This window comes from Condylura cristata, unplaced genomic scaffold, assembly GCF_000260355.1.
Source record: "Condylura cristata isolate star-nosed mole 26May11 unplaced genomic scaffold, ConCri1.0 scaffold00010, whole genome shotgun sequence".
Taxonomy (NCBI): domain Eukaryota; kingdom Metazoa; phylum Chordata; class Mammalia; order Eulipotyphla; family Talpidae; genus Condylura; species Condylura cristata.
The window spans coordinates 14,153,855-14,176,534 of NW_004567111.1; positions in this window are offsets into that span (position 1 = coordinate 14,153,855).

Sequence of the window (22,680 nt, forward strand, 5' to 3'; positions counted from 1 at the left end):
CTCTCTCCATTCATTTCACAAACCACCTGGTATATAGGAGTTAATTGTATAATATTAAAGATTGTAAGGGCGTTTCTCAGGAGTAAATCAGTATCGAAAATAGAGGAAGTTACATTTCTATCAAGAGTATCATTAGAAACGAAGCACAGTATCCATAGCATTTTTTTGTTGTGCATCAACAGAATCAGAAAACAAATCAAAAAGTTACAGTGACCATTCGAGAATCAGCCATTCTTTTATTCCTGGAGGGCCACGTATTCCTTCCCTGTGCCGGGTACCTTTACCGTGCCAAGCTCTAAGGATTTCTCACTTAGGCGCCACAGGAGGGTATGTGGCAAGTGAGGAAGCATAAACTATTCATCTTTTTAAAAAATTTCTACTTCATAGAATAGAAAAGATAACATAGGATGATTTGAATTACATTTTAGCTTGGTGGTTCCTTATTGTGATATTTATAATCCATTGTCTGTAAATGTTTTTACATAGTTATTTTATCATAAAATATGTTCCTATAACGTTAAAGGAAGGATTTTTTTAAATTTAACACTTACATGTAAATTAAGAATGAAAAATAAAAATATATATTTCTTCTCAATAATCTAAATTATAACAAATATAGAGTGTAGAGTATATGTGTGTATATGTATATATGTGATTATTCTATCAATGCATTATTAATCAATTATGACAAAAACCTTCATATAAAAAAAGAAAATCCACATGTACTGGACTAAAATAATTCCTTTGTACACCATGATCATCATTTCAAAATCTTTAATTTACAACTATCTTGAACTGTCCAACATAAACATATATTAAGTTTTCTCTTGATGTTGTACACAGGTTCTTCAAAGTTGACTTTAACCAAAATTACTTATAATGAAACAAATTTTACATACGCTAAGTGAAACACACAAATGTTAAGTTCCTATGGCCTATTCCTTCACACACACACACACACACACACACACACAGCTAAATTTATAAATAACAATCTAAGATACATATACCATTAAAAAATTATCAGGCTTCATTCATTTTCCAGCCATATTATTTCATTTCACACTCATACATAGAGAATGCCTAGGTCAGCAGCTCAGTGTAATTGACTGGAAACAACCATGGACAGGAAACCATTCCACTAAGAGAGACTCTCTCTTTTTCTTTCTCACAAATTAGTAATAATCATAGACATGCCAATAGTCATAATATTTACAGATATGCAATGTGGGAGGAAACCATGAAAAAACCCAATAGACATGGGGAGAGCATGCAAACTACATAGAATAATGACCTGCTGTCCAGGATCTGGATTTTTTTTTTCCCTCACCAGTGTCATGTTTTGACTGTTGTAGAATAAAACATTACTCCAGGATCTTCTGGAAAGTGAAGATAAGGAAAAGAGGCATATAATAGAAAAGTAAGGCCTATTAGAAGAGAGAATATACTTAAAAGTAGAGAGAACAAAATGTTTAAACTATAGATCACTATTAAAACAAATTTCATTCTAATTATTTAACTGACTAATCATAAAGATTTCAAAAATCTTTGATAGAAATGGATAGGAAAATACTTAATTCTTCAAATTAATTAGTTACCTTAATACCTTGGAAAATGCTATTCCCCTTGTAAATAATGGTCCTCACAATGACTTCATATCAACAGTAATGTTTTTCATTGGAAGGAGTGCCAACCACAGAAATTCTAAGCATATTTTATAACTCATAGGGAAATCCACATAGCAGATGAAATATTTTTCTTTCAGTTTTTTTCTAGTTGGTCTTTTAAAAAATGGTGATATATATATGTATGCATATATACATATATATATATATATATGTATGCATATATACATATATATATATATATTTAAAGAGTTTATGTAGAGATGGAAAATCTCAATGTCTGTATTAACTCCTTCCTTGACCCTTTTGATCTTCTTTGACCCTATTAATCCTTTACCCTATGACCCTTCCTTGATCTCTTGAGTTATAATTCACCTGTGAACTAAGGACTTCTTATGTACTCAACAACTATAGTCATATGTCCAGCAGATTCAGTGTATTAGTCTAATATAGTTCATCTATAACTACTTAAGTTTAATCTTGTTCATTTAAATTTCTGATCACGGCCCTCCCTGGTGGCGCAGCGGGTTAAAGCACAGCACTGAGAAGCTAAAACCACTTCCGCATGAGTTCGATTCCCACCTGCCCGGGAGGTGACCACATGGCCTGGCAGACCTCTTCTGCCCGCTGCTCCCCTCAGCAGTGTACTTCGGCGATCTGCCTGTTCTGCTCCCCACTCTGTCTCTGGTGAAGCCTCTCACTGCCCCTGAACCTCTGGCCTGTGCCCCAGTTCTGTATGCACAAATAAATAAATCTTAAAAAAAAATAAATTCTGATCATAAAAAGATCCACCTTTCTAGATCATTTTCTAAAAATAACCCTTTTTCTGTAGTCTGTAGTATGACATATGCACTACATTTAGAGTAGAGTTTATTTATGGTTAAAGATAAGTATCTCCCAGACTTGTATCTTTCTCCTTAACTTATATTTCACTTTCTTAAATTATTAATTTGGCACAGTATTGCACAAATATTGAAAGGCTTGATTGTGTCTCAAACAATTACCCTATTCCTTTAATATATTTTACATTAAGTAGCACTAGAGAAGTTCTTTTTTCTTAAAAATGTAACTTAAAATCATTTGTCTGAATATGACATATAAAAAGAGTGAATATATATTGATGAAAAGCATTTATCAAATTGTCAGTCATTTTTCTTAGGGGAAAGTTTTGGAAATCACAGTGTTATTGCTTCAAGAAAATTAGGAGATAGAACAACAAAATCACCGTGACTATATATATGAGATTAGTTTATGTAAAGAATATCCATAATTCAGGAAATCAAAACTCCCTCTTCTTTTATGGAAAAGACAGATGAGATATCCTTTCAATACATCTATTGTTACTTCATTTTTTTTTTTAAAGATTTATTTATTTGTGCATACAGAACTGGGGTACAGGCCAGAGGCTCAGGGGCGGCGAGAGGCTTCACCAGAGACAGAGTGGGGAGCAGAACAGGCAGATCAACAAAGTACACTGCTGAGGGGAGCAGCGAGCGAGAGGTCTGCCACGCCATGCGGTCACCTCTGGGGCAGGCGGGAATCGAACTCATGCGGAAGCGGCCTTAGATTCTCAGTGCTGTGCTTCAACCCGCTGCGCCACCAGGGAGGGCCCGTTACTTCATTATTTATGTAGTTAAACAATGTCAATATTTAGTGGATAAATACTTAGAGTATTCAGAGTTATTTAAAGTTTGATACTCAGATCCTTTTTTACTTTACCATGATAGGGCTAGAATTTACAAACTGAATTTCTGCACAGCTAGCTGGTTTTCAATTAGGTTAAGTCCTGTCAAAACTCAATATTGTTGGGAAACTGACATGCAGAATGTTGAAGAATAAACTTCTGCTCCTTTTATTTTACTGTTATTCTTGACCACACCCCCCCCCATCAATGGATTCTTATTCTGCTAATCACAGTTGTTTCTCATTTCCAATTTGCTCTCACATTCCTATAGTTAGTTTCATACACTTTCTTCACATTAATAACACTAGATGGAAAGGACCTTCCTCAAAGTTTTGGGTTTTAGTTCTGTTTTGCCCACCTCCAATCTTTGGGTTCTAAAAATAACAGCCAATGTTCTTTGCTTTGCTGACACTTAGAAGTAGGCATACAATCTGTATGTAAACTGTGTCATTTCAGTTTCCATTTCCATAGTTATTAAACAATTGCTAATAATTAGTCAATTCCTTCTAACTAGTATAAGAGTTAAAATAATTAGTTTGGTCTGTTTTTCTCTAACTGGAGTCAGCATTATCTACAGTTTTCTGTAGTTCTTGGCTCTTAGAAGAACCAGCCTCTTCAGTCTTAGGAGCAGATGGGAACATAGATGGTGATTTATGAAACTTATGTAATATTTTTTCAATTAAGGATTTTCTGAAATACATAAAAACAAATAAATTATATAATGTTTGGAACTTTTTTTTTCCCCATCAAATATATACTTAGCAAATTGTATCTTGGCTCATCACCTATTTAATAGATAATGGAGCATAATGGTAGATGAAAATATCAACAAAGAAAACTGTGCTCTAAGAATGGAATTAAGTTACTCTATGCTTCTGAGTTACATGTAATAGAGTATTTATTATCTAAATTCTCTATATAATATTTATATTTGTAGGTTTCAATTTCTGAAATATGAAAAAATTGAATACAATGATGATTTATATTTATTTGAACACTCAAAAATTGTGAATTGGCATCAACTATGAACTATTATAATTTCTGTGGTACCAGAAATATAAGGACTTTGAATCAGGTTATTTTAAATATAAAATGAATCATATAGGAAATTTTATGTAGAAAATAAAATGTTTGTCATGACTTCTCAGAAGAAAAAAAGAATCCTTTTTAAAAGGGCACAAATTTGTAGCATAGGCTTCATTGTTATTATCTCTGACATGATGTAACTAGTGGTTTAACTAATTATCTTAGAGAATGATTAAGGTTGTTAATGGTCTTAATGTACTATAGAGCAACCATATGATATAGCTAGTGTAATGGTTGTTGTTTTGTATAGAAAAAATACTTTCATAGAAAATAATAAAGACACTCATTAAAGTGTCTTTATTTGGAAATATAGGGCTTTGAGTCCACTTCTAATTTATGTTACATGCTAACTTTGCCCAGAAGGTAATAACTCTTAATAGATATAAAAAGAGGTACAAAATTGTTGTCTTTGTTATTTTGTTTCCCTCTAATTAAGTAGATTATAAATCTATATTTTCAATGGAAAAACCAAATGCATGTTTGCTATGATTACTTTGGGACAGTGAATTCTCTACGTCTTTATGTCATATTTTACAATCTTGTGTCTATTAATACAGCCACAGATTTGATTTTCATTGGGAAATTTGTCTTCATGCTAGAAAAAAATATATATATTGCTTGAAGTCTTCATTCTCATTTCCATCACATTTTCTTCTTTTTGCCTCGTCTGGAAATTTGTTCTATTTGACTGTGACTATTTCAATAGTTTTACCTCATTAATAAGCTTATTAGTTCCTCTAAGAAATACCTTCAGTTTTTCTTTTATGTAAAAAAGAATAGAATACCACAAAGAACTGCTTACCTGCAAATGAAAAAATCAGATGACACTTCAATTACATTCCAACACTTGAGGGCCATGTTGCAGTTCTCCTTTGTGGTATACTTTAAATCAGCCATCTGGATTTCAACAATATTTAGTTTCAAAACTTTCAATAGGGAATTAAGCATTTCCGTAACAGCTCTCCCAGTGCTCAAATCCTCATACTGATTTTGCTTTGCAGCATGCATTATACTGTATTATGCTCGATGCTGAAAATGATATGTCTTTACTAAACTGATGGTAAAATCACCATAACATTTATCAGTATCACACCAGGCTTTTATGTCCCCTCCTGGAACAGATATTACTTGTTAAACATGTCTGTCATAAGCAAATGGATTGCATTTCTTTGCTTGTGACTTTTAGCCAGAGGTCTGATCTACACAGCAGGAAACATGAGTTTTGAATTATGTTAGTATTTTTCTTTACTGTGCTTCAAATCCCTTAGTGAATATATTTTAATCACATTTATCTTCTGATTTGGAAATAATGCATCAACAAATACTCAGTATGAATTCTAATCACAAACTCTCAAAAATGAAATTATTCCAACAACAACAAAAAATTCTTAAGCATCTATTTTGCTCATTCACAGTAAAATTAAAAGCATAGGTACTTAGCAGAGTTCCCAAGGTTAGGAGCAAGATGGTGTCACACGTGGTCCCATGCTTCACCCCTTCGAGGGTAACTGAAAGTTATCCAGTAAGAATATAAACTCAGAGAGACCCATGACCTGGGAGAAAACTGGAATATTATCTGGACATTGGAAACTAGCACAAACAGAGCAGAAGGGACAATGAGGGAAATCAAATCAAACAAAAACTGGGTGGAGAGAAACTCATGGAGGCTGTGGCCCAGATTGTGAGCCTACCCTGCAGGCCTTGGAGATATACTCCTGTGTTTGATGGCCTTGGAGAGAGAATTGCTTAGTGGTGTCAAGGCATACCTTCATTGAGTGTTAGTGTGAAGACGAAACAGTATGTGTCCTGTGGGTCACGTACCAAATAAAGAGAACATGCTGGATTTTCTGCCTCTGTTCCAATCCCTCAGTGCTTGTCCTGACCCTGTGAGGCATGTTGACAGCACTGAATACAGGGATATGAGTGAAAACCCTGTGTTTTGATCACTAAAAAAATTTCCATTAATCATTTTCTGTCAAAGACATCTTCAGATTGAGGTTCATATTGCAGTAGACTGTTGTGGTCAGACACATTATATGGTCAAAATTTTTAAGATATTTTCTCATTAGTAAATTTGTTATAAAGAACTTTTCAGATTAACAAGAGATGTGGTAATGTTTCAAGACAAGGTGCTAAGGAAATCTGAGTCACCTGCTGATCAACTTTCCTGTAACTTATATACCTACTGAAGCTGATTTGTTATGACTCATCTACATGATGTTTGATGATTTATGTTCATTGTCTGCTTAAAAATGTTCAGGGAAGTTAGCATAATTCCTTTTCTATTGTGACAGTTATCCAATTTAGACAGGACCCAGCAACATGCCAAACTATTTTTCATAAGGAAATGAAAACAAATATTAGCTTCTAAGAGAAACATTTGCTTCAAAACAACCCTACTCATTGTTCTATTGGGTCTTAGTAAATATCTCACAGAGTGTCTCTTTTATGATATATATTTAACATTTCAAAGGGATAACTGTGAACAAAGTCTGTATGAAAGTATTGTTTTGTTTCATACCCCACTTCTGAAAAAATAGTACCCTTGTTCTTGACTTCACTCATCATTCATAGTCTCATCATTTACACATAAATTGTGTATTAATTTCAAAATAGATGATTCAAGGTGTACATTGGAGAATTTATATTTTATTTGGTCTAGACCTATGGATACCCAGCCCACATCGTAAAATGGCAAGACCCTTAATTTTTGTGGCATTTGAGTTCAAACTGTGATTTAATTTTACTACTAAGCATTTTATAATAGAGATGCTGCTACTGTTGCAGCCCTGAAGTTTATCTTAAGAATCTCCTTCCACATGTCCAACTTTCAAAGGACAACTAACACAGAAATGTATAGTGTACTACTATTTTCTCGTAAGTTTAGTTCTCAGTGTTGTAGAGAAGGGAGTGCCAATGGACTCACCCTCTCAATTGGAAAGGTGAGTGAGTTAATATGTAAACATGTGACAAATACAGTTATTTCTAACTCCCCAAGCCTTTGAATCATGTTTCCTTATATTATCCTAGAAATCATTGTTTACTATATTATATTCTTTTGTCCTGATCTAAAAAGTCACAGAATATAGACCACTATTAAGTCAAAATTTATTGTATATTTGTTCACACAGCATTTCACCCCCTCTTTTGCGCATGTGGAGTTCCTAAGCCAATTTTAGGTGCTACTAACTCCGTTAAGATTTCACTATCTCCAGTTGAAAGTAATTGATACTTTCCTGTGGCCATTTACTATTTCTGTTTACATTATATATATAGATAGATAGATAGATATAGATATATAGATATTAAAGATTTATTTATTTGTGCATACAGAACTGGGATGCCGACCAGAGGCTCAGGGGCGGTGAGAGGCTTCACCAGAGACAGAGTGGGGAACAATAGGCAGATAGACAAAGTACACTGCTGAGAGAAGCAGCGGGCAGGTCAGGAGAGGTGTCTTCCACACCATGTGGTCACCTCCAGGACAGGCAGGAATTGAACTCATGCAGAAGTGGCTTTAGCTTCTCAGTGCTGTGCTTTAACCCGCTGCACCACCAGGGAGGGCCATACATTATATATTTATAATGCTGGTTTTATATAAGAGATTTACATAGTTGTTCAGAGGCAGTAAAACACAATGTTTAGACTGTACTTCTCTAAGTCATGCTAACCACTTTGAAAAGTATCAGGAAAACAATTTGTTTATTACGACTCAGGTTCACCATGTAAATGTGGTAACTGCCTCATTGGCTTTTTGTAATGATTACATAAGACTATGTAAAACAATACACAATATTACACAATATTTAATAATCTCTGAATATAAGTTAAATAATCAGAATGTAGTATTTGCAGTTATAAATATATTTTCATTAACTTTGTGTTGTAGTAAAAACTACATATTCTTTCAAAATTATTTTTTTTATTTTTTATTTTTTTTTATCATTTGACCCTTTAAATCTTCTCTTTTACTTGAAAGTTGTATTTACTTTTCCACACTGGCTTTTTGAAGCCAGTTCTTTATACCTTGTATAATGACTAAAAGTTTAAAAATAAAAACTCAGCATCATTACTTTTGTTATGTATTGCTTTTCAAGTGGTCACACTAAGCCCTCTTAGTTATAATTGTGTTGCTTTATTATAACTATGTCTACATTATGCTTTTGTGACTAAGCTCTTGACTATTGTATGTTGGCATTTCAATAATTTATAAGGGAACAAAATAACATGTCATTAACTTTCAGGCAGTGCTCACTAGAACTATACTGAAAGCTTTGAACTCCTGGGTTATTCATTGAAACTCTGACAATCAACCCACTCTATTCCATTCATTCTTCAACACTGAATTTGCTTTCACTGAGAACAGGGAAGTTGAGCACCCTGAAGGATAATGCACCGGATTAGATTCTAGGAGGCTGGGAAACCATTTCCTGGCTCTGCCTTTAATTACCTGTGTGGAAAAAAATACAAAAGGGATTTAACATATTTTGACCCTAATAACTTCCAGGACTAAATGGGGGAGACTTGTCTAAGTTTCATTTTTTGGATACAGAAATAAGATAGAATGGGTATGGAATTATTTTTTAGTCATTAATATTTAGTGGATGTCTATAAAAACAACACAGAATGTGCTTTGTGATCCAGAGCCCAGTTGGATTTTGCTATTATTATTTTTGATAGAATTAATTAAAGCAAATATAAATTTAATAAACTAATAATTTTTAACACATTCTGTATTGTATTATAAAGATCAGAAGCATTATTTTTAATCATCTATTCATTTGATGCATTTATTTATTTTGGTGCATAATTAATGAAAATATGTTTGTTAATATTGGGGGCAGAAAAGTGAATAAATCATGACCTCCAGATTCTGGATGCTCTGTAAATACCACAAGTTAAGATCATTCCAGGTTCACAGAAGGAGAAGATGTCCCTTAAAATTTTATATATCAACCCTCACAGATGCATTCTAAAGCAATATCATGGAAAATTAACCCATAAAAAGTTTTAGAGACTCAAAAAAATGAATAAATTTCCTAGATTATATTTTAAAAAGTACTAAATTTGAAATTTTTGCCTGATGACTGATATAAAACATATGCCAATTTCTTGAATATGTTAAAGTACACAGACAGAAAAGAAATTTACTTGGGTACACTTTACAGTTCACTGTTAGGCCCTTGAAGCTTAGTGTGAGAAAATGTATTGTTTTTAAAGATTTATTTATTTATGCATACAGAACTAGGGCACAGGCTAGAGGTGCAGGAGTGGTGAGAGGATTCGCCAGAGACAAAATGAGGAGCAGAACAGGCCGACTGACAAAGTACACTGCTGAGGGGAGTAGTGGGCAGTTCAGGAGAGGTCTGCCTCACCATGTGGGTCACCTCCAGGGCAGGTATTGAACTCATGCTGAAGTGGCTTTAGCTTCTTAGTGCTGTGCTTTAACCCACTGCACCATCAGGTAGAGCCAAGAGAAAAGGTATTTTTAACTTTTCAAGTATTTATTTATTTGCATCTAACCTATTGCTTTAGTTTTCTTAGGATTCAATATCAACTTTTCTAATGAGGGGGATAATGTGTGAGGGAGAATAAAATGTGTGTTTTCAATTATGATTCAAAGACTCAAATATTTTTTTGTTTGTACAAGTAAACAGCATTATCATATCTTTACTGTGTTATAAACAGTTAACACAGATATGTGAAACACTTCATAATTTAACAAACTATAGGGAAATTCATTATCTTAAAAATTACCTTTGATTTGCAGTTTTGATTTTTGGTTCCAGTTGTCCGGTCTAAATTCTTGCATCCTTGAGGACAAAGAGACATGCCTCATTTGTGTTCTAAATTATTATTCATTGTCCCTTAGAGAAATAAACTACTATACAATTGCATTCTTTCTTTTTAAACAAACTTCAATATCCTCTTTATTTCACTCATTGTAGTAAATGGAAATTTACCAAACAATGTGGCAAAGACAAATCTTTTAGCAGCAAAAGAATGTCTCTAGGGCTTCCATAAAGTGAGAACAAAGTGCTTCATAGCTCTATTTGAATCTGGTTAATAAGACACAAATGTAATAGGCTTCACTGCATTTAACTTCAGAAAAAGCGTCAATATCTTCAAATGTGAACCTCGGATTATTGCCTCTGCAATTTGTTTAGGCAGCTAGTTTACCACAACTCATTCCCAGCCTACAAATTGCTTTTGTTAGTAGGAAACAGCATATGACAAAGCCAGATTTCCTGGTGCTTTATTGACTCATGATCAAGTAGATGTTCAGAATACTTTTGTCTTCTGTCAATGACTCTCAACTACTGAAATATTTTCAAAATAATAGCCTCTTTAACAACTGTGTTTTTTTTTTTAAGATCCTTTTAATTGTTTGGAATTTTTCTTTCCCTAAAATGTTTTTACTGTATTTAACAAGTTATTTATAGTTTTTTGAATTATAAAGTTACTGAAAAATAATTATTTTTCTAAATATGAAGAACCGGCTTTCATGGTGCTGGATCAATGTTCCTAACTTTCATAATTATACTACATTTTGATAGGTGTAAATGTTGCAAATGATTATTCATAAATGCTAATTTTAAAGTGCTATTATGTTTTGTAATGTTGAACTTGCATTACTTTAAATTTTATATGGTTTGGTGAGTATATCTGGTCTGCAACATATTCAATGATACCAATGTAATTAATTCTCTAGCATTCTTGGATTCTATAAAATCTGCTGCAAATAAGCCTGCATTTTAATCGTTCCTATTTATTAAGTTAAAAATAAAATATTTGAGCATCAATGCTACCATAGAAGAATAGCACAATATCTTCATAACAAATTTCAAGTTTAGAAATGTTTAAATCTATTTATTTAAACAATAATATTAATTTAAACTTTTTATAAATGTATATGAGTCATATTAATAGTCATTTTAGCTTATCTAAAACATATTATGATTATTGTTATTGTCACTGAATAAATTCCATGTTAAACTGATGATTATACTGTATATGTAGTATATATGCTATATATATGCATATATATGTGTGTATGTATACATATACAGAGAGAGAGACATAAAAAAGAGAGAGAGAAAGAGAGAGAGAGAGAGAGATGTGGGGGATGAGAGGATTCACCAGGGGCAGAATGGGGAGCAGACCAGGTAGATTCACTTAAGAAACTGCTAAGAGAACAGTTGGCAAGGAAGGAGAGGTCTGCTGCACCTCGCAATTTAGCTCCTGTGGGTTAGCTTCCTAGACAGTAATTGAACTCAGGTCATAACTGCTCAGACGACCCTGGGCCACCAGGGATGCCATGATTACACTTCAAAAAGAAATATCAAATTTAGAGTATTTAAAAAGGTCATTAGTGTATAATACTTTACATAACAATATTATCCTTGAAGAAAGTGACTGTGGTATCTGCATTCTGTCAGCATCTATCTAGCTTTGATGACAACTTTTTGGCAGCATTGTGGTAAAATATCATGTCTAGTATATGGAGTAAAAGCTCCAATCTGTGGCAACATATTTGAATTGTTTTATAGAGAATATTTAGAAATTAAAGACAAAAATAGATCTGAAGCTCAGTAGATAAGAAAGAGTTACAACTTAGCTAGATGCAATGTCCCTTACATAGTAATCTAGTATCGTCTCAGAACATTTTCATAAATGCTGCTGAATCATGAACACATGTATGGCTTACATTGCATGTCATTGGCAACATGTTTTCTTACTCTCACCTGAGGTAAACACTAAGGAAGTGATATAAAATTTACCACAGTCAAAATGTTTGTATTCAAATAAATTGCACACACCAAAAAAATCAGAATTCTGAGAAAAAAAAAAAGACTACAACCACAAAATATTTTAATAAAGTGGAACAAATCAGTAATGCAGATGATTGAAAACAATTTGAAAGCTTTTAGCTCAGGTACATATATTAGAAACTGAAAAAGAAGTCCATATTGTATATATATATATATATTAGAAACTGAAAGGCATAAATGCTACTAACCTTTTATATTGAATAAGGCTGGCATTACACTGAAGATTCTCAAATCAATATACATAACTCAATTTTACATAAAACCCAGAGAAATCCAAAATCCACTGAAATGACTTAAATTCATGTTTAAATTTAAATTACAGAGAATAAGAGATTCACATGAATTTGTAGACACTTTCTATATCTATTGTAAAGGTTCTAGCTATTAAAAAATAGTTTACAACATAAAAATGCTTTTAATTATTTTATACATGCACACATGTGTATATACATGCAAGCATCTATATATAAAGAAAAAATAATAGTGGATAAAGAATGATGCATAAATAATTGAGCATTAAATTCATGTTATGTACAGTTATTTAGTACATGATAATCTAAGCACCTACTGTTCAAGGAGAACAATGTAGATATATAATGGTAAACAAAACAGATATAATGTCTTTGTCATAAAATCTAATATTTAGCAAGAAACTTACAGTAAAGCTAATAGTAATATCAAGAGATTATATAACTTATTAATAAAAATAAATCTAAGAACACAAATGATCAACATAAAATATAATTAATATAATTAAAATAGCCCTGTTTTCTTTCATCTTCTTCCTCTGCTTTTTGAGTATCACCTCCTTACAGAAGGAAATGGAGCAGCAATAAAAAAAGAATGTCAGAGAGATCACCTATAATTAAACAGTATATCTTTGTAGAATAGCTGTTAACAATTATATACTTTTGAAATACATGTGGTGAAATAAAAATAACATCACCTCTGAGCTAACTTTTAAACTGAAAATTATCACCATGAATTCAAAAATTTGTAAAGTGTAGCTCTGTGGGTTATAGGCTATTCGATTTGCATTTTAAAATATGTCAGTGTGACAGTATTTCCTAACTCTGACTTCATACCAACCACTTTAAAAATAAGCACTACTGGCCCTCCCTGGTGGCGCAGAGGGTTAAAGCACTGCACTGAGAAGCTGAAATTACTTCCGCAAGAGTTCGATTCCCGCCTGCCCGGGAGGTGACCACATGGCATGGCAGACCTCTCCTGACCCGCCCGCTGCTCCCCTCAGCAGTGTACTTCGTTGACCTGCCTGTTCTGCCCCCCATTCTGTCTCTGGTGAATCCTCTCACTGCCCCTGCAACTCTGGCGTGTACCCCAATTCTGTATGAATAAATAAATAAATAAATAAATAAATAAAGCACTGCTTTCTTAGATACTTTCAAGTATGCAATGAATTATTATTAACTATAATTACTATGCTGTAATTTATATTCCCAGGACTCATTTATTTGTACATAAAATTTGTAATTTTGGCCACCTTATCCATTTTATTTACCCTGAGAGATGTAGTAACAGAGTTATAATATAATCTTATCTAATTCACCCACACCTTGAAACCAGAGCTTATTGTAAAGGATTATGTAAGTGGGCTAGCTCTGTTCCTTCATTCCCCTGTCTTTGGTTGGTCCGTCGGTCGGTCAGTCTGTCCATCCATCTATCTATCGATCGTTCTATCATGTCAGTATAATTGTAAAAAAAAATCATCCATATTACCTCCCAGAACAGGGATGAGTGTCTTATTTATAAGATGCAGGGCTTCTTTGAAATGTTTCTAAATAATACTTCATCAAAAACCTCTTGCCACAAAGGGAGCAGAGTACTGAGTGATGTGATTGCTGGCTGGAAGATGGGGTAAGGGACTATAGTCCAAGGAGTGCATGCAGCTTCTAGAAGCTGGAGAAAATAAGGGGATATACTATCTGACAGAGCTCAAAGAAACACAGCTTTCAAGTTTAGACCAACAAAAAACATTTTAGTTTTTTGTTTTATATATTACAAAGTAATAATGGAACAAAATATAAATAAATGAGCATTATTTTGAGCCATGGAGTATGTGCTAATATTTCATGATAGGAATAGTATCTAATACATGTAGTTAATCAGAATAAACCCTTATAAATGAAATAAATAAAATTTAAAAATCTCAAACTTCATATAAGAAATAAAATTTAAATTCATGAAGGGAACTGACCTCAGATTTAGTAATAGCACCCTGTTTTTCTTTCTTTTTTCTCTATTCATTGTTAAATTGCCTCTAATTTAATAAAATTCAATAAAAACTTACCACCTTTTATTGTTTTTGAAGCTTATACAAATAAATACTTCTAGATTTTTGCTGGATGATATTGTAACAGAATGTTTTAGAAAAAGAAAAAAAAACACTGTTAACAATGTATTATTATTATTTTGAAAGCAAATTAAGGGGTATGTGATGGATAAAGGTCTAGAGTTTCTTTTTCTTCTTTAAGACTTTATATATTTATGCATACAGAAGTGGGTGCAAGTCAGTGATGCAGGGGCAGTGAGATGATTCACCAAAGAGAGAGTAGGGAGCAGAACTGGTAGATCAATGAAGTACACTGCTGAGGGGAGCAGCGGGTGGGTCAGGAGAGGTCTGCTGTGCCATGTGGGTCACCTCCAAAGTGGGGATCAAACTCTCATTCTTCAAAGCTAGCTTTAACCTGTTGCACCATCAGGGAGAGCCCTAGGTTCTAGGGTTTCTAAAATACACCAAAACATAAAATGACCCTATTTCTATTTAGCTAGAAAAAGAAACCAAATAATTACCAGAATTAATTTGCAATAGTATTTTACTAGACATTTTTATTAATCACACATTACCCAATTTAGATTATTTGGGTAGTATGTGCTTAAGAATGATGTCAACCGGATAATTCACGTCTTAGAAGATTTTTGAGAATAGGTATTTTATAGTTTTAAAGGAAATCATAAGAAGTCATATCTTATTTTATTGACTAGGTGAATTTTCATGTATCTTCAAGTACCAAGGGCTGCCCTATAATAAGTCAATAAGAAATGGTTAGTAGTCAAAACAGAGATTGAAAGAAACTATGTTCACCATGACATTATTAAGATTCTTGAGTTATAGAATTACCTTTTTGAAGTCTTTTCTCCTTGCCTGTTTCACACCTTAATTAAATGGGAAACATGCTACTTATTTATGAAAACTTAGAATATAGATTAATTATAAGACAAATGTAATCACAGAATCAGAAAAAGCGTAAACTCACTCTTACCAAATGTGTACTTCTTTGTGGGATTAATACTTAACTGCTAAAATCTTCCATGTAGCAGAATTTGAAAGAGTTCTGTAAAACTAGGAAAAAATAAAAATACATTTATATAAAGAGAGAACTGCTTTAGTCAGTCACACTAAATAGACATACTTGTAGTTTTAATGATAGTTGTAAAATTCCAAAAGAATGTGTATATTTTGGGGAAATGATGACTGGGACATAATACTCAATATAAGCTTGCAAGTTGTCATTTGAAGATTGGAGTTAGGTCTTCTCTCCAGTTGTTTAATACATTGTCATCAAAGTTAATTATACATATAAAAAGAGTATGGGCTGAAAATGCCAATGGAAAAATCAATCTCAGTAATATGTATAGACAACAAGAAATATAGATATATATTATGTAGAAGCTAACCAAGTGAAATTGATAACAAGTCTATAGAAATGTAAGTGTTTCTATTTCTAAGTAAACTACTAGGAAATTAAAAGATGATTTTAAATATCATTAAATTTTTTTGAAGAGAGAAAATATGGAAGAAAGTGAATGACTCATTTGACAGGAAAGAAATTATTCAAAACACAGATTTTTGTAACTATCATTATTAATATAATCATCATTTTCCACTGATTATAGTTTTTGTTACTAGTGATTTTTCAGAATATTTCTGAAAAATATTTCTGAAAATTTCTGAGAAATATTTCTGTTAAAGCCCTATGTGGCTTTAACAAAACAAAATAGTGAAAAGTGTGAAAGCTGTGGTTCAGAATCAGATTTTTGTAAAGTACCTACAGACCAAGGCAGTTCCAACATCATAATATTTTGCCCAAATTTAGCCAAAATTTAGTTTTATTTTAATTTAATAAGCCTTTTCAATACTTTTCCAACTAACCTTCCATCATTCAAATAGACAAAAATGACCTTTCTAGTGATAATTGTGAAAACATACTCCAGCGACCTGGAAATATTTATAAAATAAGTTAAAAAAAAAAAAAAGCTTATTGTAAATCCATGTGACACACAACAAGATGTAAAATGAAGTCTACCTTTTGGGTATTTTAAAGCAAAATTTCTGTCTATTTTACATAATGACATAAAATCCATGCCACAAAAATGCTTTACCAATTTTTATTCTAATTAATAATGTACTAGTTCAGATGTTAAGGCTGATGTAAGATTGTCCTTCAAAGTTAATGATTCATTATCTAATGTAATTATGTGAGACTCACTATAATCATTTAATATTATGAAATTGATGAAAGTAAAAATTTCTCTTGTACTGACATTTGCTCATTGTCATTGTAAGGATTATTTCTAAATTTTTTTTATTTATCATTTTGAAAACTTTCACTATCCCATTGTGAATTTTTCACTCTGTAAACTTAATAAAAGGAAAAGTTATGAGAACTGTATTTCATTAGGGATAAAAGCAAGGTTATAAAATACATGCACACGAATATAAACAAAAATAATGAACATATGTATTCACATACAATTTATCAGTAAAAAACAAGTTATTTTAAATTTATAAAAATTTCTGAAGGATGAAAAACTTACCAAATAATTATATGTATAATTATTTCATATACTGTCTTTACTTAAAAATTAATATGGTAAGTATGGAAAGAGACATCTTACCAGAACAAAGAAAAAACAGACCAGAAAAGTAGGAAGTTGAATAGATTGATGCAAAAATAGCAATATAATAGCAAACATATTTTTAATGTTTTGTGATTTAATATTCTTAAATTCTGTATTTTAGTTAAGTGTTATGGTCTGAATATCTATGTCTACCACAAAGCCATGTATTGAATTCTAACCCCTAAGGTGATGGTATTGAGAAATGGGGCTTTAGAAAGGTGATTTGATTTTACAAGGAATGAGTCTGTTTGAATGGGATGTACCTGTATAAAAGAGATTCTAGAGATTGGGTATACCTATTGCATTGTGTGAGGACCTAGCAGAAAAGAGGCAGTTAGTGAATCATACAGGAGGTCCTACAAGACTGAATATCTGGCATCTTCAGCTTGTACTTCTCAGCCTCTAGGAATCAGATTTCTATTGTTTATAAGGCATCCAGCCCTTCTTGCTGTTGTTATAGAGACCCAAGTAGGGTAAGATATCAAGTTACATATAGGAATAAAACTTTAGTTTCCTTTATAATGTCCATTTAATTGTTTTGATATTTAAAATACCGCATAATGCTATTAACTTGACATGCCCTTAAATAAAATTGAATTGCTTTCTGTCTCTTCCATTTCCTTCTTTTACAATAATTCTCTATGTTTCTTATTTCTAAATTAATGCCAAATTCATGATTTTTGTCACTTGATATGCAGTGAGGTAGTGTTATATTCAACATTTTCTAAATGTTCCTAATTGTACTTAAATGTATATTTTCTTAACAAATTTAAGAATTATCTCTCCTTATCTGAAAACACAATTGCTTTAATTTTCAATTAAATAGAAGAAACATTCTTGGCAATATTAATAGTATATACAGGATTTTAGGGATTTAGAGATTCTCAAGCAATACTATATGACCAGAGGAAACAGTAATGCACAGTTTTATTGGACAGTACTTGAGGGTATTGCAGAAGAGATTAAAGCCTCTGATGGCAGGAGGCAATCAAAGGATTAGGGAGGGTCATCATTCAGAAGGGAAGGGAAAATGAGGACACCAATGCCTCAGAGATGGCACTTAGCTTTTCTAAGCTAGAGAACTCCAACACACAGGCTCTAGTTTATATAGTTTATCAACAACCAACAGATGACTAACATAGTATGATAGGCATACAAAATGAAGCAGAACCCAAAAGACTAAAAATTTCCTTGATTTGACTGTTTTAAAAACAACTATATTTGTTAAAATTTCATATGGATATTAGTGGATCATGAAATGAATGGGCATTAGCTTGCTGGGAAGAAATAACTAAGGGGCCAATAAACAGTTATGACCTCAGTCTTTTTACATATTAGGTAGATCCAGCCAACAAAATGGATATATTCTGGTTTTACACAGCATCATTGCATTAGAATTTTACAGCGTTTTTGTTTTGTTTTGTTTTGTTGTGTGTGTGTGTATAATTATACATTTTTTTCAATTCTGATATTTTCACTAATAGGACATTGCTTTACAACATTGTATGTGAATTGGGTTTAATTCACACATGTTCAGATATACTTAAAATATTTTCTTTATTATGGCCCTCCCTGATGGCACAACGGGTTAAAGCACTGCACTGAGAGGCTGAGGCCACTTCCACATGAGTTCGATTCCCACCTGCCCCGGAGGTGACCACATGGTGTGGCAGACCTCTCCAGGCCGCCTGCTGCTCCCCTCAGCAGTGTGCTTCGTCAATCTGCCTGTTCTGCTCCCCACTCTGTTCCTGGTGGATTCTGTCACCCTCCGCATCTCTGGCCTGTACCCCAGTTCTGTATGAATAAATAAATAAATCTTTAAAAAATATTTTTTTTATTATATGCATATCCATATTTCAATTCTTTCATCCATTCTGACATTCACCTTAATATTTTGAAGTGCTTCTCAAATCTCACTTCTCTACATATCTTCATCTTCTACACATATTAGTATGTTTATCTTCAACTAGAGTTTGATGTAACCTTATCAAAAAATTTAAAAAATATTCTAAATAACAATGCTCTGTGAGTAATAGGTAATTAATTTGTGAAAGTATTATCGATATAGCCATCACCTCTGAGAGTTATTACATGCTCATTCTAGATCAGTCTATTTCCACATGTTCTCAAGTGCAAACATTCATATGGATGGAGTTTAACTTTCAAATTTACTTTAATAGATATAATCTTTCTAAAATATATCTGTCAAGTAGTAAGCAAAAGGTAGTCATTTATTCTAACTGTAATGATCTAAAGATCTTCCATTCCATATGATTCAATGACATTTTGTTTAAAATAAAATTGACATCACATGAAATTAAGTTCATGCCCAACTTTTTTCTATATATATTGTTAGAGCTTCACAATACACATTTTAGGACACATAGTGCCTAAGATATTTTCTTGATAAAGCCTTATTTTAGCTCTTGAAATTATTTTTCTGTCTTTTATAGAGTTATTTCCATTGATCTATGTTTAGTTCATTGACTCTTTATTCTACAATATTGTCATTTTCTAATCATCCCAAGAAGGTTATACATGTATATATACACACATTTTTCCGCATGTTCTCAAAGGCAAATACTTCATATGAATGGAGTCACAAATCTTGTACATATTCTTTTGTTACTAAAATATTTCTATGCATACACATATAGACATACATACACATGTAGCAATTTTCTAATCTGACATTTCAATATTACATATGTACATATGTACATATATATCCATGCATGTATGTATGTGTATGTATGTACATAATTTTGCTTTTTCTTTTGTAATTTCCTAACTGGGTTAACTCAAGTCTTTCTGGCTGTCTTATTTTCTTTCTTTTTTATTTTAAAAGTTTTTTTAAGATTTATTTATTTATTCATGTAGAACTGGGAAACTAGCCAGAGGTGCAGGGGTGGTGAGAGACTTCATCAGAGACAAAGCGGGGAGCAGAACAGGCAGATCAACATATTACATTGCTGAAGGGAGCAGCAGTTGGGCCAGGAGAGGTCTGCTGCACCATGTGGATCACCTCCCTGGCTGGGGATCAAACTCACACTGAAGCGACTGCGGCCAGCTTGCAGTGCTACGTCCTAACCCGTTGTGCCACCAGGACGGCTCCTGGCTGTCTTATTTTCAAGGAAATCAATCATATTTGTCTGTGATTTCATGTGCTAAGTGATTTTGATTTCTATTGTGGACATGTGATTAAATGATATTTTATAGAAATTCTGGTTTATTGAGAGACACCCAAAATACTGTTACAGAATTGGGTTTGCTCTTTAGGCAAAGTGTAGCTCCACTGCCTGCAGCTTTTTCTCTCCACAGTGACAGAAATTCAAATCTCAGTTCATTCTCTGTTACCTTATCTGTGGTGCTTGGAATGTGCCCCAATAATTCACAGTTCTGGGATCAACCACAACCCTGGCAAAGCTTATAAATAGATTTGGCTCATTCCATTTTTGGCCCTCATATTTCCAGGGTTTTCCCTTTCACTTTTCTTTGACTTTGGTAGTGTAAATTCTGTCATCTGTTTCTTTATTTGCTAAACTGTAGGTTTCTAAGTGAATTCAAATAATCCCTCATGTAGGAGAAAATATCTATAAAAGAGATAACACTTTTCTAACATTTGACCTCCATTTACATTTTTGAAGTACATTGGTTACTTATAGTACATTCAAGTACTGGTAAAAATACTGGTTTTAGCTTTAGTTATAAAAAGTGTGTTCCAAATGGAACAACCCAACAATGTTCAGAAGCACTACAGTAAATTTTTTGCAGTGGGGAAAAAAATAGTGTTGTATTACTCTGTCTCAAGTATTCTGTCATTAAATAGTATGTATTCTTAACCCAAAACATGTTATATAGTATAAGCACTTCTGTAGTATAATCTGAGTTCAATTAAGATAGTTACAGAATCTCAGTTATGTCTTGGTTCTATTTAGTTTTACCAAAACAATTAAGTGTGTGAATAATTATAGAAGTCAGTTACATATATCCACTTGTATTTTTAATAATTTAAATTTTATTTATATACCTGTATGATTTTTATAATTTTATGATTTCATAAAAAACACATAACCCAGAACATATAGTATGTAAAATATGTCACTAGATAATAGGGAATTAATTATTCAATATTATCGAGCATATAGTTTGTACAATTAAAGGATTGTGAAACTAGGATGGTGAAAGTGCTAAAGAAAATTAACATTATATAATAACTAAAATATCAGAAGAAACTTTGAAAATTGAACACTGCAATTAGAGAAGATTTAGATACAATAATGCCTGCAGTTTAGGTAACAGTAATGACTGAAGTTTTATTCTTCACTTTGTACATATTAGAAACAAAACAGGTATTGTAAAATTTTAGATTCACATATGGTTCATAAGAATACCTGTGCTAATAAAATGCAGTGTGCTTTTGTGTCTACTTAGTAAGATGCACTGATGTAAAAGCCAATACAGAATGTGTAAGAGTTATTTATTTAAAGATTTTTCTGTTAGATAAGTAATGATGCTTTAAAGGTGGCATATAAAACCACTGACTTAATTAAATTCACATAGGGAAAATGTAAAAGAAAAGAAACTCCAATCTACGTCTTTATTCATCATTTAAAAAGTAGAAATGCATAACAAAACTGAATATAAAGGTAAGCTATACATACGTGTGTGTGTGTGTGTGTGTGTGTGAAGTGCACATAGGGCGTTTTTGTCAGTACACACAGTGCTTCTGAATTCTAACTTTCTGCAAAAGTATGTAATTGAATATTGTCACCTCAAAATTCCCTTATATATATTTTTTAACTTTGTAATGAAATATGTAAAGTGAGTATGAAATGGAGAGGAAGTCAACCCCAAGAGAGAGGGGAAGATATTAAGTTACATTCACATTTATTCCAAAGAAAATCAGTGATCTAAAAGACAGTTTTGAAACTTTTTTTTTTTCATATACTTGTTCATGGTCTGTAAAGATGAGAAGTCTTTACAAACGTTATCCCTATGTTGGCTTTGTTTTTCTCTATTTCATCAAAGGTCAACAAAGGAATCTGTTATTTCCAGATGGAGTACATGATCTGTCCCAAATTGTGCTTCTCCAAATGGTAAGGAGTGGTTCAGGCACTTTATCTTTAATTGTAGTAGTGTATGTATATTCATATGTCTATTGAAAATGAAATATTTTAGTAGTGCCAAGTACTTTCTGAAAGTGCCATTCAGACATATGGCACAATATGTTTATACCTATTGCAGACCATCTGCTGTCTAGGCTCAATTGCACATTTATTTTACTTTTAATTCACAAAGAAAATGGAAAATAGAACTGGCCTGTGCACCATCATTTGGCTGAGCTTTAAGCAGGTGCAAATTCAATAAGAAAACATATTTGCAGCTATAAAAACCTCACTTATTCTGTCCCCTTGTGGGTATATATTCTATCCAAACCAATGCAAATGTTTCAGCTCTTAATGCTAGATCTGTTGTGCTGTATTTGTAATGGGGTCAGGTGGGAGGAGAGTTATTTAGGAACAAGATAACT